At 37.6% G+C, this 14,600-nt stretch overlaps 1 pseudogene; it reads right to left on the bottom strand.

Annotated features, from left to right (window-relative positions):
- LOC108713529 overlaps window positions 1–5,358 on the bottom strand; it is a 43,922-nt pseudogene extending 38,564 nt beyond the window's left edge.
- Window positions 5,359–14,600: the final 9,242 nt, after the last annotated feature.

The following is a 14,600-nucleotide window of genomic DNA, read 5'->3' as shown; positions in this document are numbered from 1 at the left end:
TATCAAAATTAAACATGATGAATAAAAAATCAATTCTGGTGAGAGTGGCTGTGATGGAAGATGTATTATGCTATAGACCTGAATCAAATGGGTCAGATTTGAAGTTACTAAAGTAATGAAATAGCATTTCCCTCACCGGTAACACGAAAGCATTAATGTCAGATTTCTGCACGACATGCACGACCCACTCAATCTTAGACACTCCTGGTAAGTCACCATTGCAAGAGATAAGATGGTCGACAATCATCTGGACAAGCTGATAACGAAGATCTTCCTTTGGAAGCATTATATCCTTAAACTCTTCAATAAGCTGGAAAAGTAAGAGAAAAGATAACAGCAATCTGAACAGTTCAGCATATTTTGCACAATATTTGCAGCTCTATTTTAGTTCAATATATTTATGTGCTCCAGTACATTTGAAATACTTCTGTGTTAGCTGCCTTTCAAGTAAAAGACCCTGAATGGCAATTTCAGGTAATCTTCAGAGAGTTAATTCATCTCTGAGCAGAAATGAGAATGAAGGAGAAGAGATTTGCAGAGTCTGGAAAAAGCATATATTCTGTCATGCAAACATAAAAAGAAATAATTGGTTTTACTGTTAGGTTTGGTGTATAGTCAGCAACACTCCACAAGCTCATTCCAATATCTGAGATAACGGTATTGAAAGCGTCTCAGCGCATACAATACAATGTGGCTTCAACAGCTTTCTGCTTCATAATCAGACGACATTTTGAACTATCAATTAGACACAACAGAGGCTCAGATTTGTACTTTAATATAGGTTCTACCTCCATTTTCTGTATTTTATGAATACCTGTTGACTGCATAATGTTTTGTTATTGATGTTATCTCATAAAATGAATTGTGTCAAAACTTGCAGATCTTATTAGGAAAAATGGCAGCAGCAGACTGAAAAAATTGATGTAGTGTAAGGTTTAATTATCCCCAAAACATACAGAAAAAAAGCAATGTTTCGGGCCACCGGGCCCTTTCTCAGGCTTCAGCTTGCAGAACTGTCACAGATCACTTTCAAATACACAAAAGTAGATCACTGCAAAGTACAGTATTTCACACAGAGATAATTCAGGTAGACCAAAAATCCTGCTCCCTGACACTTACTGAATTTTAAGGTTAATGTCACACGAGGCTGCACCTTGACTTCTCCAGCCTGCGTTTCCTCTGCAGATGGGGAGAAGACAATGAGCTCCACTAAACTCCGCCATGCCTGTCAGTGCAGAGACACAGCAGAGTGCAGTGCATCCTTTTTTTTCTCATCCATAGAAGAACCAGACAAAGAGAAGCCAAGAACAGCCTCATGTGACATTAGCCTAAAAGCATATATCCAGGATGTCTGTAGCCAGTTTTAGTATTTTCATTTTAAAGGAAAAGTTCAGTATAAAAATTAAAACTGGGTAAATAGGCTGTGCAAAATAAAAAATGTTTCTAATATAATTAGTTAGCCAAAAATGTAATCTGTAAAGGCTGGAGTGACCAGATGTCTAAAATAATAGAACAGAACACAACTTCCTGCTTTCGAGCTCTCTAACTCTGTTAGTCAGTGACATCAAGGGGGTCACATGCGACATTTCAGTAAATTTGCAAGTGATCCTTAGCATGAAGCTGAGATTCAAAAGCAAACAGTTTTAACCCATATGCCCCCCCCCCTCAAGTCACTAACTGGTTACTGCCTGGTAACCAATCAGTGGAAGTGTGGAGAGCTGCAAAGCAAGAAGTAGTGTTCTGGCTGTTATGTTAGACATCCAGTCTTTATCCATTACATTTTCTGGCTAACTAACTATATTAGAAACATTTTGCACAGCCTATCTATTTACCTAATTTTTATTTTTATACTGAACAATTCCTTTAAATGTCTATTAAGAGTGGCAGAGATATGTTCTAGAAAAATTAAGACTCTCTTATAAGGGTAGTATGTTAGAGAATGGCCAGTTCTTATCAACTATTTAGTTATTCCTTTTTATAGTATTTTAATTATTTGCCTACCTCAGTATAGTATCTGAATGATTTGCCTCCCTCTTTTGACTCTTTCTAGTTTTCAAATGGTGATCATGAACCCCAACAGCCAAAAATGTATTGCTCTGTGGGGCTACAATTGTATTGTTACTTTTTATTACTTATCTTTCTATCTACATTCTCTCCTATTTATATTCCAGTCTCTTAGTAAATCCACTGGTTACTAGGATAATTTGGACCCTAGTAATCAGCTAGAGTATATAACTCATACATGATCATACATCATACAAAAGGTAATTTAAAAGTGAACAACCTCTTTAAATGTTCTGGGACCTCTCACCCAGACCCAAAAAGTTGTATAATAAAAGTCCTCGAATTAAACAAGAAACCCAATTTTTTTAATTAAAACATGCATACCTGTTATAAAATCATGTTTAAATGGTTCACAAACGACTGTATAATCTATTTAAGAATATGGGTTCCTTTTGTTACTATGTTTGTGTGTTAGGCTTAACATAATGGGGCAGATTAGTGTGAGATTAGAGATTACCACAGAAAAATTCACCCACTTTCTATTCATTCCTATGGGGTTTTTAGTGTATTTAAGCGTATTTATCAAATGAGGACCTCTAACTTTGACGCATTAATACATCCACTTCAAAAAATCCCATAGGATTAAATAGAAAGTAGGTGAATTTGTCTTTGGTAAACTCTAATCTCCCATTTTGATAAATCTGTCCCACTATTTGTTCTACCAAAATATCTCCCTAAACAAATTAAACCATACTTTGCCCTAGTGGCCAAGTACCAAAGACCCACAATAAAAATGGTGTAATTTCAAAATCAAAAATGCTTGCATAAACCCCATTCAATTTCACAAAGGGCATTTTAGCTGAACCGTATTTCGAAATGAATATATGTAATCCTCACATTCAACTGTAAACTCTAAAAAAACTGTCCGAATTTGATCAGATATGCACATAATATTATTGGCAAGCAGCAGCACTGAGGTATATACAGCAAATATCTATCTCTAAATTATGTATAGCAGGGAACATGCAAAAACAAGGCTTTACATTTAGTAAATGAAAAAATAAAATTCTCATTTGGTCCAAACAATTTCCACGATAATAAACGATTAGCTTAAAGTAGCTTAAACGTTAAGAGGCTGCATTGCTCAATAGCAGTCCAGACAGTAATAGGTAAAATTCCATAACAAATGGCAAGCATTTCTAGTCAATAAAACATAATCTAGTTCCAAATTATACATATGATATATATAAAAAAAATATATAAAAGCCATATGGCTTTACTCACATTTTCATACTCCATGTTTGTGAGCAATTCATAATGTTCATTCTTAAAAAACAATAAACGCTGCGTCCAGTGATGGGGTTCTTCTCCAAGTGAGTAAAATAAAAAAGAATGAAAATGATCCCCACAGTGCCAACACTGAGCAACAGCCTCCATTTATTCTTTTTGACCTTTACTTTAAACAGCTCCTGTTTATTAGCAGGAAGAGCTCTCCGCCACTTTCTTACACTTCTGAAGTGTAGTTAAACAGTCATATTATAAGAGATAACCACATCATGGAAAAATATTGAAAAAACATTATAGCAAAACCACAAATATTTTATAGTACTGAGAAGAAATACTGTACTTTAGCAAAGTATCAGGGAGACTGTATTATTACCTGTTGACTATTGGTTAGGACTCGATTAAGACAGTACTTGCATACTAGCCAATTCCAAAACCTAACCAAAACGCACAATAGTTAGCAGGACAAATGGCAGGGCCGTTCCTGCCATGAGGTAAGGTGAGCACCTTGCCTCAGGCGGCAGTGAATGGCCAGTTACAACGGGGGCAAAAAGCCGCCTCCTGTAACCTTAAGAGCCGAATTTCTAGTTTTTAAACTGGAAATTCGGCTCTGCTAGTGCAGAAAGCGCAGTATGCGCTCGCTGCGCTAGCGATGCAGCTCCCTTTGACCCGCTCCAACACTAAACTTTTAAGAGCGGATTGGGAGAGGGGGGCGGCATCGGGGTTGCTGCCTCAGGTGGCAACAGCCGGCGAATAGCCCCTGACAAAGGGTTGCATCACAGCATTATATATCAAGAATGGGTAATATGAAAAAAAAAATCTATAATTTAATTAGAAAGGTGGTAAAAACAAATTTTTCGGGTTTGATGCCCAAAATGCTCTTTTGTGGAGTTGCTCGAAACCCCTGATTTTTTGCCAAAACTCGGCACATACCATCATACCTTCAAATTTGAAATGGTAACTTTGCCATTGACTTCTACAGGACCCCGACAGCTTGGAGATGGAATATTTTCGGATTTGGATTTTTAGCTGCCTCGGGGTATAATAAATCATGAAAAATTTGAGGCTTTTTTTTCCACTAAAAATTCAGATTTTTATAGTAAATAAAACTACTATTTTTTTTACTCTACTTCTAGAGTTTTTGACATTCGGACTTTAATAAATAACCCCCTTGATCTTGTTGTGTCAGGCAACATGCAGCATGAAAATAACACAATGATCAGTTCACTGGATGTCCGTATAAGGGTACCACAGATAATGGTGGGTCCGGGTGCACAAACTTCAGACATTCAACAGAGGGAGTTTGTGTAGGAGTACATCATTGCAGACTGGCACCAAACTGGACCAAGTAGTTGAAACAAGGAGCCATAGTTTAAAATAATGTTTAATAATGTTTTTATTTCACATTACGAATATAACAGAAAAAAAAGACTTACACTTTACGTGTCACCAAAGGACTCTTTAAACTATAATCTATGACTCCTGGTTTTAACTACTTGTTCCGGTTGGGTGCCAGTCTGCAATGATGTACTCTTGTGAAACATGCAGCATGGAACAGATCAAAGAAAAACACAGTAATGTACAACCTACAGCATACGCAGTTAACACTGAGAGCCCTGCACTCTGCATTCGGTGGCAGATAAACAAAAAGAAATCAAAATATGTCAGTAACTGGGGAAAATATCCTTAAGCAGTCACCATATAAAAACGTTTTAATGGGCTGTCACTGTGTATAACAGAATCCAAAATCACAATTTCTGTCTGTCTTTGTATTAAAAGCCTTGGTTATACATTACAGTAATTAAAAAACATACAAAATTCACCTGCCAAGGATGATTGCAAAGAGTTTCTGTGCAGGTTTTAGAAGTATCCATAAATGTGGTGGTATGAGGACATTCAAGTGCTTTGAGGTATGTATTGACCTAGTAAACATGGTACGCATTTGGTTTGGTACAAGAATAGTCCCTCCATGTGTGGGCAGTGACGACAGTACATTTTGACATGGCAAAAAATCAGCTGGTATTCTGCAAATGTCATATCTTAATGAAATGCTCTTTCCACTGTGAGTGCTTTCTGGTATATATAGTCTGTTATAAAAAATGCAACAGAAATGATCCATTTTTCTCCTATGCCATAAAGTTTCATTCTTAAAACTCTGGGCAGAGTTATGGAATATTCTCTTGAAAACTTGTATTCTTGATAAAAATAGGCTTTTTAAAGCAAGGCTCTTCTTGCTGGAGAGCCAAAGGCAACAGAAGATTTCAATTTTTCCTTTGCTGGTATTTTCACCTACATTAGCGAAATTTTTTTTAAAAAGTGCAAAATTTGGGGCGTGGCTTGCCTGACTCTGTGGATAGCAGCTTGATTCAGAGCTCTGACATAGCACCCCTTTAACAAAAAAAACCAAAATGGCGCCGATAGCAGTGCAGCAGGGAGATGAGAGAGACATGCAGCAGCCAGACACATCTGGTATTGATAGTGAAGAAGAGGAACAAGCGGATTTACATACTTACCTATGCAAACTCCCTTCTAAATCAGACATAAAAGAAATGCTGCGAGAAGTCACCTCCTCCATAATAAATGAGCTACAAGACATAAAAAGGGATATGCTCTCCTTAGCAACAAGAACGGATTACATAGAAACAAACCACAGCAAACTTATACAGAACCAGAAGGCATTAAACACGAAAATTAACAAATTAAAGAAACAGTGCATGGATGAGATGCAAAGACACATGGATGACCTAGAAAATAAAGGTCGCCGAAACAACATAAGGGTCAGAGGCGTGCCAGAAATAGTAAAAGCTGAAGAAATACATACTGCGCTTTTACAAATATTCAACAGCATACTCAACAAAGACCCTAGCACAGAAATTGCTATAGACAGAGAACAAAGAGTCCCAAAGCCAAAAGGAGCCCCTTTAGGGTAAGGACACACTGGACGATTTGTCGCCAATGTTTTAAAAAAGTAAATCGCGGCAACAAGACGATCGTCTTTTTTGAACAGACGATTCACAGCGACTATTGGCACAGAGCGATTTGTATCCCATTACTCTGTGCGGTACGTGCTCCAACCAAACTGGAAACGGTTTGTGCTTCCCGCTGTAACCTGGCGTCTTTACGTGCTTGCGTTCTTGCGTCACTGCGTTCGCATTGTAATTTGAATACAATTGCTGCTACTTATCTGTATGTGTGTGTGTGTCTAGGAGATTTCAGTGCTTTTCTAAGTACATGCTATTTCTGATAAATCGCTCGGAAAAGGGTCTCAGTGCGTTTTGGAGCTACAGGCGATTCACAAACGCGCTGTGGGCACAGGAGCTGGCGTCTTTCATTTGGTTTTGTTCAGAGACAAAACGAGCGATATGTCGCCGCGATTTGCTTTTTAAAAACGTTGGCGACAAATCGTCCAGTGTGTCCCTACCCTTAAATGCTCCAAGGGACATACTGTGCTGCATTCACGATTTTAAGAAATCCTCACAAAGGCAAAGGATGTGAACAACCTAACCTATGAGGACAATAACATTCACCTTTTCCAGGACATTAAATGTTTAACTCTGATTAAAAGGAAACAACTAAAGCCACTTACAAACAGTCTGAGAGAAAAAGGGATTATGTACAAATGGGGATATCCATTCTGCCTTATAGCAAGATGTGATGCAATCCAACATACACTACGTTCAATGAGACAAAGAACTTTCTCCAGAAGCTTCACATGGAAGACATTCCTCTACCAGGATGGAATGAAGAAAAGGTGGATGACTAGGAGATGGACTTTACATTACAAGGAGAATGGTCTAAGACAGCAACACCAGGTCGACCCCCACACACCCCGAGATTCAGAGGAACATGTGAGCATAGTCTGTCTGCAAGAAATATAAATGACTGATGGTTTCCTTACTCATAATGAAAATTTATTGAATAATTGCTTTTAACAGTTACATGTTGAGAGGTGTTTTATTGAAGTATCTATAACAATGTTAAAGTTGGTTAATGAAAGTTCTGTTTCAGACAGTCCCCATATTATAAAGTTACTAAGCTGCATTTATAGGATGTTAATTTAAAACTACACCCAACCAGGTCTATGATGTAGAAATACTATAATAAGACCACCCTTCGCTGCAGGCAAACACCAACCCTCCCAAATACTATTTGTGCCAATTCTCTCCCGATAACCTCAAGACTACAGCTCTGAGGAGTTATTGGTTTGGCCTTTCTCTTGTTAAACTATAAAATGCCTCTTTACTTCACTTTTCCTTTACTTTTTCCTAATTTGCTTATTAAGAAACCAGAGAGTCTATGGTCCCACAAACGAGGAACTCCAACTATATGTAATAGAACTACCAGGGTAATTTAACAAAAGAGCAATATTTTACAGCACTATAAATGGTGCTGGATAAATGTATAATTTACTCATTGAATGTTAATGGTTTAAACGAGCCAAGAAAAGGGAGCAGATTCTTGGCGAATGCAAAAAAAGGAGCTACAATTGTTCTCCTTCAAGAGACACATTTTAAGGAAAATAAAATCCCTAGTATACCGACCTCAATATATAAATATATATATATAATAGTAACAACAAAGATAAGAAAATTTTAGGGGTTATGATCTTCATTTATAAAACTTTACCTTTTACATATATAGATTCTATCAAAGATTCGGAGGATAGACATATAGCGATTAAAGGCAAACTGGGAAATTCACTGATTACAATAGCCAATATTTATGCCCCCAATAAAGGGCAACGAACCTTCATTCTCATTTTCTAAAACAATTAGAAGCATTCGCCAGGGGTATTGTCCTAGTAGGAGGTGATATAAACATAGTGTTGAACCCTTTAGTGGATGCATCTATGGGGAAAACAAGCTTATAATATAAACATTTAAAAAGGGTAAAACATGCTTTGGCACACCTGAATCTAATGGACACGTGGACATGCTATCACCCCAATACAAAAGATTATACACATTATGCAAAACAGTTCAATTGTTATAATAGGATTGATTATTTATTTATGAATCAGAATTGGTTACACTTGGTTACGAAAACAGATATTGGCCTGACAACTTTATCTGATCATGCACCAGAAATATGTATCCCCCACTCCACTAAACATTATATAATTGGAAACTCAATGACATTTTAGTTCATAATGAAGCGAATAGGTCACAAATTGAACAATCGATATGACAGATTATTACAGAAAACAATTTACCAGGAACGGATCCGGGGATTCTATGGGAGACACATAAATGTGTTGTTAGGGGCCTTCTCATCTCCATGAGTTCAACCAAAAAAAAGAGAGGAAAAGGTTAAAAATCTTACTATTGAAATACAAAAATTAGAGAATACCAACAAGGAATCATTAGCAGTCCTTACCTGGGATGAACTAGAAGGGAAGAGATTACAACTTAACGCTCTCTTGGATCAACATTCTTACAAGTGGTACCTGAAATACAAACAAAAACATAGGAGATAAATGCAGCAAACAGTTTGCCAATAAATTAAGAACTACAACCCTTTACACATATACAAGCCATCAAGGATAAGAGATAAACAAAAGGAACACCAAGAGCCCCAATAGTGTAATATGTATTGTTAAGGGATAATGAAATAAGAGTAGATAACATATACTCACAAACCAGGGTTACCAATAGGCAACCACTGTAAAGGCAGTTGGGGAGATTGTCCTGACCCCACTCAGGATTAAGAAGTCGCTCTCTGTAGATAGAAAAAGGGTATCAACCCTCCACCCAGGGTGGACTTAGTATTGTATAAAAATAACAGAGGCGACAAAAAGAATAAAAGGATATAAACGAGTTTAAAAACCAAAACTTTGTAATCAGAGGAGGCAGTAGTGGACTTCAAAATTTATTAACGAACTCCAATCAGTACAACGCGTTTCACGGGCTCAGACCCGCTTCTTCAGGCAATAAACATAGGAGTTACAGCATCTGGCAGTAGTATACACACTTGGCAGTAGTATGCACACTTAGCGCCTCTGTCAGAACTCACCGATAATAAGGATATAATTTACAAGATATTCATGGCTTTTGTGTATTATATAAGGATAATGTGGCTCCACTTCTTGAATCAATCCCATTATTACTGGGTAAATGGAAAAAATTAGGTCTGTCATGGATGGGAAGGATTCAATCAATAAAAATGATAGCAATACCAAAGATCCTGTTCTTTCTACAAAATATTCCAATATTTATTCCAGAATTATTTTTTACAAAGATAAAAGCAATAATATCTAATTTTATGTGGGGTGAAAAAACATCAAGAATAAGTTATCAAATGTTGACACTTAACAAATTGAAAGGAGGATTATCAGTACCTGATGTGCATCTTTACTATACTGCAATTCATCTGGCTAGAATCCTGCAATGGAAAATGAAAAACACAGACAAAATTTGATTAGAAGTAGAACAGGCAGAAACGTCTATCCCTCTACTAAATATAATTTGGGCTAAAGAATGTAACATCCCAGTTAATTTGAAACAACACCCTATAATAGGACCGACCTTGAAAGTATGGCACAGGGCAGCTAAGATCCATAAGCAGTCATGTTATCCACATGGTTTACAAACATTCAATTAAAATTTGGACTTCCCACCTAGTTTAGACAAACAAGCTTTTTGTCATTGGGGAATTCATAATAACAGGCCAACTTTGGTATCTGACTTTATAAAGAACAATAGAGTAATACATGGTGCTACAATCAGTTACATCATTTTATAAATAGAAGTAATTTTGTATTTGAGAGCGCTCCATTTACATGGTGGGAGAAACTCATCACTTCCACATCATTAATTAAAAAACCCATGTCTGTAGTTTACAGGTATCTAAATGCAAATAGTGCACCTATGAGTATCAGCTACAGAGAGGCTTGGGAAAAAGAGCTACAGATATCCCTCACTGATGAGAACTGGACTGCAATATATAAGTCAATACACAAGTCAACAATTGCATCTAAAACACAAGAAATTAACTACAAGTTACTATCTAGGTGGTACTATACACCAGAGAGACTACATAAGATTTACCCAAATTCAGATAACCAATGTTGGAGGTGTCAGAGTGGGGAAGGTAATTATACCCATATTTGGTATACATGTAAATCTTTCGAAAAATACTGGAAGGAGATTCAGGGAAATATAGCATCTGATTTTTTGCCCAAACTTATTATGCATTATGATGTAAGGAGTAATAAGGTGATTAAAAATAAATTGCTATTACATATGATCCAAGCAGCGAAAGCCTTAATCCCTAAAAGTTGGAAAAAAGTAGATCCACAGACATTCCGTGAATGGGTTAAGTTCATGGATGAAACGAGGAAAATGGAGGAACTAACGGCGATTAGCCATAACAAAAGTGCTAAATATTGGGACATATGGAACCCATAGTTAAAATATATGCATTCAATCGAGTAAAATAAAAGTTAAATAAGAGGTAAAAAATGTTTGTTCTTCAAGTGTGTTGAAGATAGTGAAATAACAGTGTATAATTGAAGAAGAGTAAGTTGGGACCGTAGTACTCTCTTTTCTCTCTTTCACCAGCTCAATACAAAGAATACGGAGAAGATATCAGGAATGTGAATTTTTTTTATGTGAATTGTACAAGTTATGACTGTTCATACAAATGTATGCTGTAAATGCTGGTATTACCCTTTTTTTCCCCTAGTTTATACCCGTGCCCTAACCAGCCACCCCTTTTTTCCTTTCTGTATCCCTCCTTTTTTCTTATAAAAAATGACAAATAAAGATTTCAAAAAAAAAAAAGTGCAAAATGTATTTCTTGTAACAAAGCATTTTAAGCCTCTAGCACACTGAGCACTTTGACTGATACAGTGTAGTTAGGGAAAACATCATCAAATGCATAAAAATGCAGTATGCAATATTGCAAAGCTAATATTCTGCAAATTGGCAATAAATAAGGTAAACAAATCAACGCTGTCTTATTTATAATCTACTTTGACCTATAACAAAAAATAAATACGACATCCAAACTTTCACCAAGTCACTCTGTCTAAAGGCAATGGCTAATTAAAGGACAGCAAATAAGTCTTTAATCGTACTATTACTTATACCGAATAAGAATCTTAAGAGTTGAACCTCCTATAGGCCCATCTCTGATCAACAGTGATGCTAAAACACTTGCCAAAGACAGAGTGGATGTACATTTTGTCGACCATGCATGGCCTTCCATTCCAATCTACACTGTTCTCTACTAGCATGTTTTAAATCTCATTTTTTTAAATCCACTTTTTTAGGGGTACTAGGCAGGAGTGTCCCCTGTTGCCTGTTCTATTTGAGATTGATATGGCACCTATTGCCTGTTTATCAGGGATTCTCCAGACATCATGCCACAGGCTTTAGATACCTTACATAAGGTTTAGAAATGTTGCTCTATACAACAACACCCTTCCCTATCTGGCTAATAACAACTCAGATTTGGCATTAGCACTGATTAAAATGTATAACCATACTCTTAATTAACTAGGTCATAAAATGAACTAGGTAAAGTGAACACTTTTCTCTATAGATCTAAATCAAACGTGCTCCCCGGGGAACTATAACAGGAGAACTCATTCTGATATTTGAGAATCACCATTTATTTGACCTCAATAACTTTACTGAACTCAACATATACACTGGAAAACAAAATGAAAATATAGGTGAAACCCTCCCACGCAGTCTGCTGTATGTCAGTTATGCCACTGATCACTGGTTGAGTGCATTAATTTGTTTGAAACTATATTGTCGAAATGTATTTATATTTTTTCCGACCGACTTCCTAAAATTCCTGTAAATTTACTTAAAACACAATTTTATTGGGGATTATCTCAACCTATAGTGCTTTCAATTTAAATGGTACATACATGGAACACTGCTCCACTATGACATAATCCTAAAACTGCACATCTGCATTCACTACCAGACCAACATATATGGATAAAACAAAAAATCGATAAAGCCCAACTACCTAACTTCACTTTTGCATTCCCACAAAACCTATCTTACCCCCTCTTATTTAAGATATATATATATATATATATATATATATATATATATATATATATATCCCCAGACTATCCAGACAAATGACCAAGATTAAATCATACTCATTTCATGCATATGGCATAGTCCTGCCATAAAATCCAAAAATTGGGGGGGTTCTACCTCTAATCACCAATATAACAGACACACCAATACAGTTGAACAATGTATTGATGTCAGTCACCTCCCAGATAAATAGTGACCCTTTCCTATAAAAATCAATAGAAACCTTTAGGAATTACTCAGAGTGTAAAGGTGGCCATAGACACACAGATCCTTTTCGGATCGTGTGTGGCGTGTGCCGACATCTTTCGTCCGGCGGAGATCGGCCGTTTGGTCGATCGGTCAGGTTTGATTTTGACCCGACCGATCCCGCCGGAACCCAGGGCACATCGTAATCGGATCGTTCGGCCATACGTTTGTTAATGGCATATCGGGGAAAGAAACGCTCGGATCTTTGCATCTATGGCCACCTTAAGCTTCAAGTTTTGTCTGTTTAAAAATTCCCCTATGCTCCCCCAGCCCAGTGGTACCTGCAGTTCAGTAATGGGAAAAACAGCAGCAGACAGCACACTGTTTTCTTCAGTCGTGCTGTGCTATAAGCAGCAGCAATGCTTCAATAGGCCCATTACAAATGACAACACTGCTGGTCCATATGAAAGGATCATGCTACCTCCATCACAGTGTGACTGACAGAATTAAACAGGACCCTAAACTGTGTCAGAGTGTCGCCTGATATAAGTAATGCTGAGCAAGGGCTTAGGTAGAAAAAAAGTTGGTATTTAAAATTTCTCAGCAATATTGACGTTTCTATAGATTTTAAAGAAACGTGTCAGCATTCACTTTAGATAAATGATGCCCATAAGCAATGACTTCCCTGTTTTTGACAAACCTTACTAGATGGACACCATATTTGCCAAGACCTGGAGCAGCACAATTGAGTCAAGCACCTGGGTTGCCAAATCTGGAAAATGATGCTTTCATTCAGTGGGGTAGATTTATCAAAGAGTGAAGTTAGTCCACAGAGTGAAATACCACCTCTCTCCATTCATTTCTATGGGATGTTTAAAGGCATATATATCAAAGGATCAAAAGTTCGCCATTTGATAAATACGCCTTTAAAAACCCCATAGAAACTAATGAAGAGAGGTGGTATTTCACTCTGCGAAATGTGGAGATCTCTAACTTCACTCTTTGATAAATCTACCCCAGTGTCTCCCACGGGAATCTGTTTTCTGAGGTTTGTTTAGGGCAAAAGTGCAGCCATCCCTTGCACTACAGGTATGAGATCCGTTATACAGAAAGCTCCAAATTACGGAAAGGCAGTCTCCCGTAGACTCCATGTTATGCAAATTTTTATTTTTAAAAATGATTTACTTTTTCTCTGTATTAATAAAACAGTACCTTGTTTGTGATCCAAACTAAAGGTGGCCATACACGGGCTGATAAAAGCTGCCGACAGACGGAGTAGGCAGCTTATTGGCCCGTGTATGGGGCCCTCCGACAGGCTGTCCCGAACGATATCTGTCCGAAAATCGGCCAGATGTCGATCGGATGGGACTAAAAATCCCCTCAGATTGCTGCCGCATCTGTTTGGTCCTGTGATCTGACCGCCCATTACCCATCGTTAGGATCCGATCGTTGAACGGATCAGCCCGATATTGCCTACCTCAAGGTGGACATATTGGGGAGAGATCGGCTCGTTTGCCGACATCGCCAAACGAGCGGATCTCTCCGAGTATGGCCACCTTAAGATATAATGAATACTTACGGGAAGCAAAACAAGCCTATTGGGATTATTTCATGTTTACATGGTTTTCTAGTAGACTTATGGTATGGAGATCCAAATAACAAGATCCGTCATCCAGAAAAACCCAGGTCCCAAGCATTCTGGATAACAGGTCCCATGCGTGTACTTCCTTCAGTCTCCATGGTTACAAATGAAGCTGTGCAGCACTAAGAACAAACTTAGAAGTAATAGTCCAGAGTAATTTACTGTGCCTGCCTGCAGGGGAACTTCTGAAACTGATGAACGTTATAAAAGGGCTGGGTCGCCGACCCCGAGGCAGATACCCACGCAGCTTTTGCCCGTTTGAGATATTGGAAGGTGTAGTTTAGAGACAACTTAAAATGGGATACCCCAGTTAAAGAAGTGGTTTCTTCTGCTGTGCTTTTTGGCCCAGAACTGCACAGCCATATGCTATACTTATCCCAACTATACAAGTTGGAAAATGTCAAGCCAGAGTCAAAGCA

The sequence above is a fragment of the Xenopus laevis genome, chromosome 4L (genome assembly GCF_017654675.1).
Source record: "Xenopus laevis strain J_2021 chromosome 4L, Xenopus_laevis_v10.1, whole genome shotgun sequence".
NCBI classification, from domain to species: Eukaryota; Metazoa; Chordata; class Amphibia; order Anura; family Pipidae; genus Xenopus; species Xenopus laevis.
Note: the sequence above shows the minus strand (reverse complement) of the source record. Positions and strands in the feature narration are given on the sequence as shown.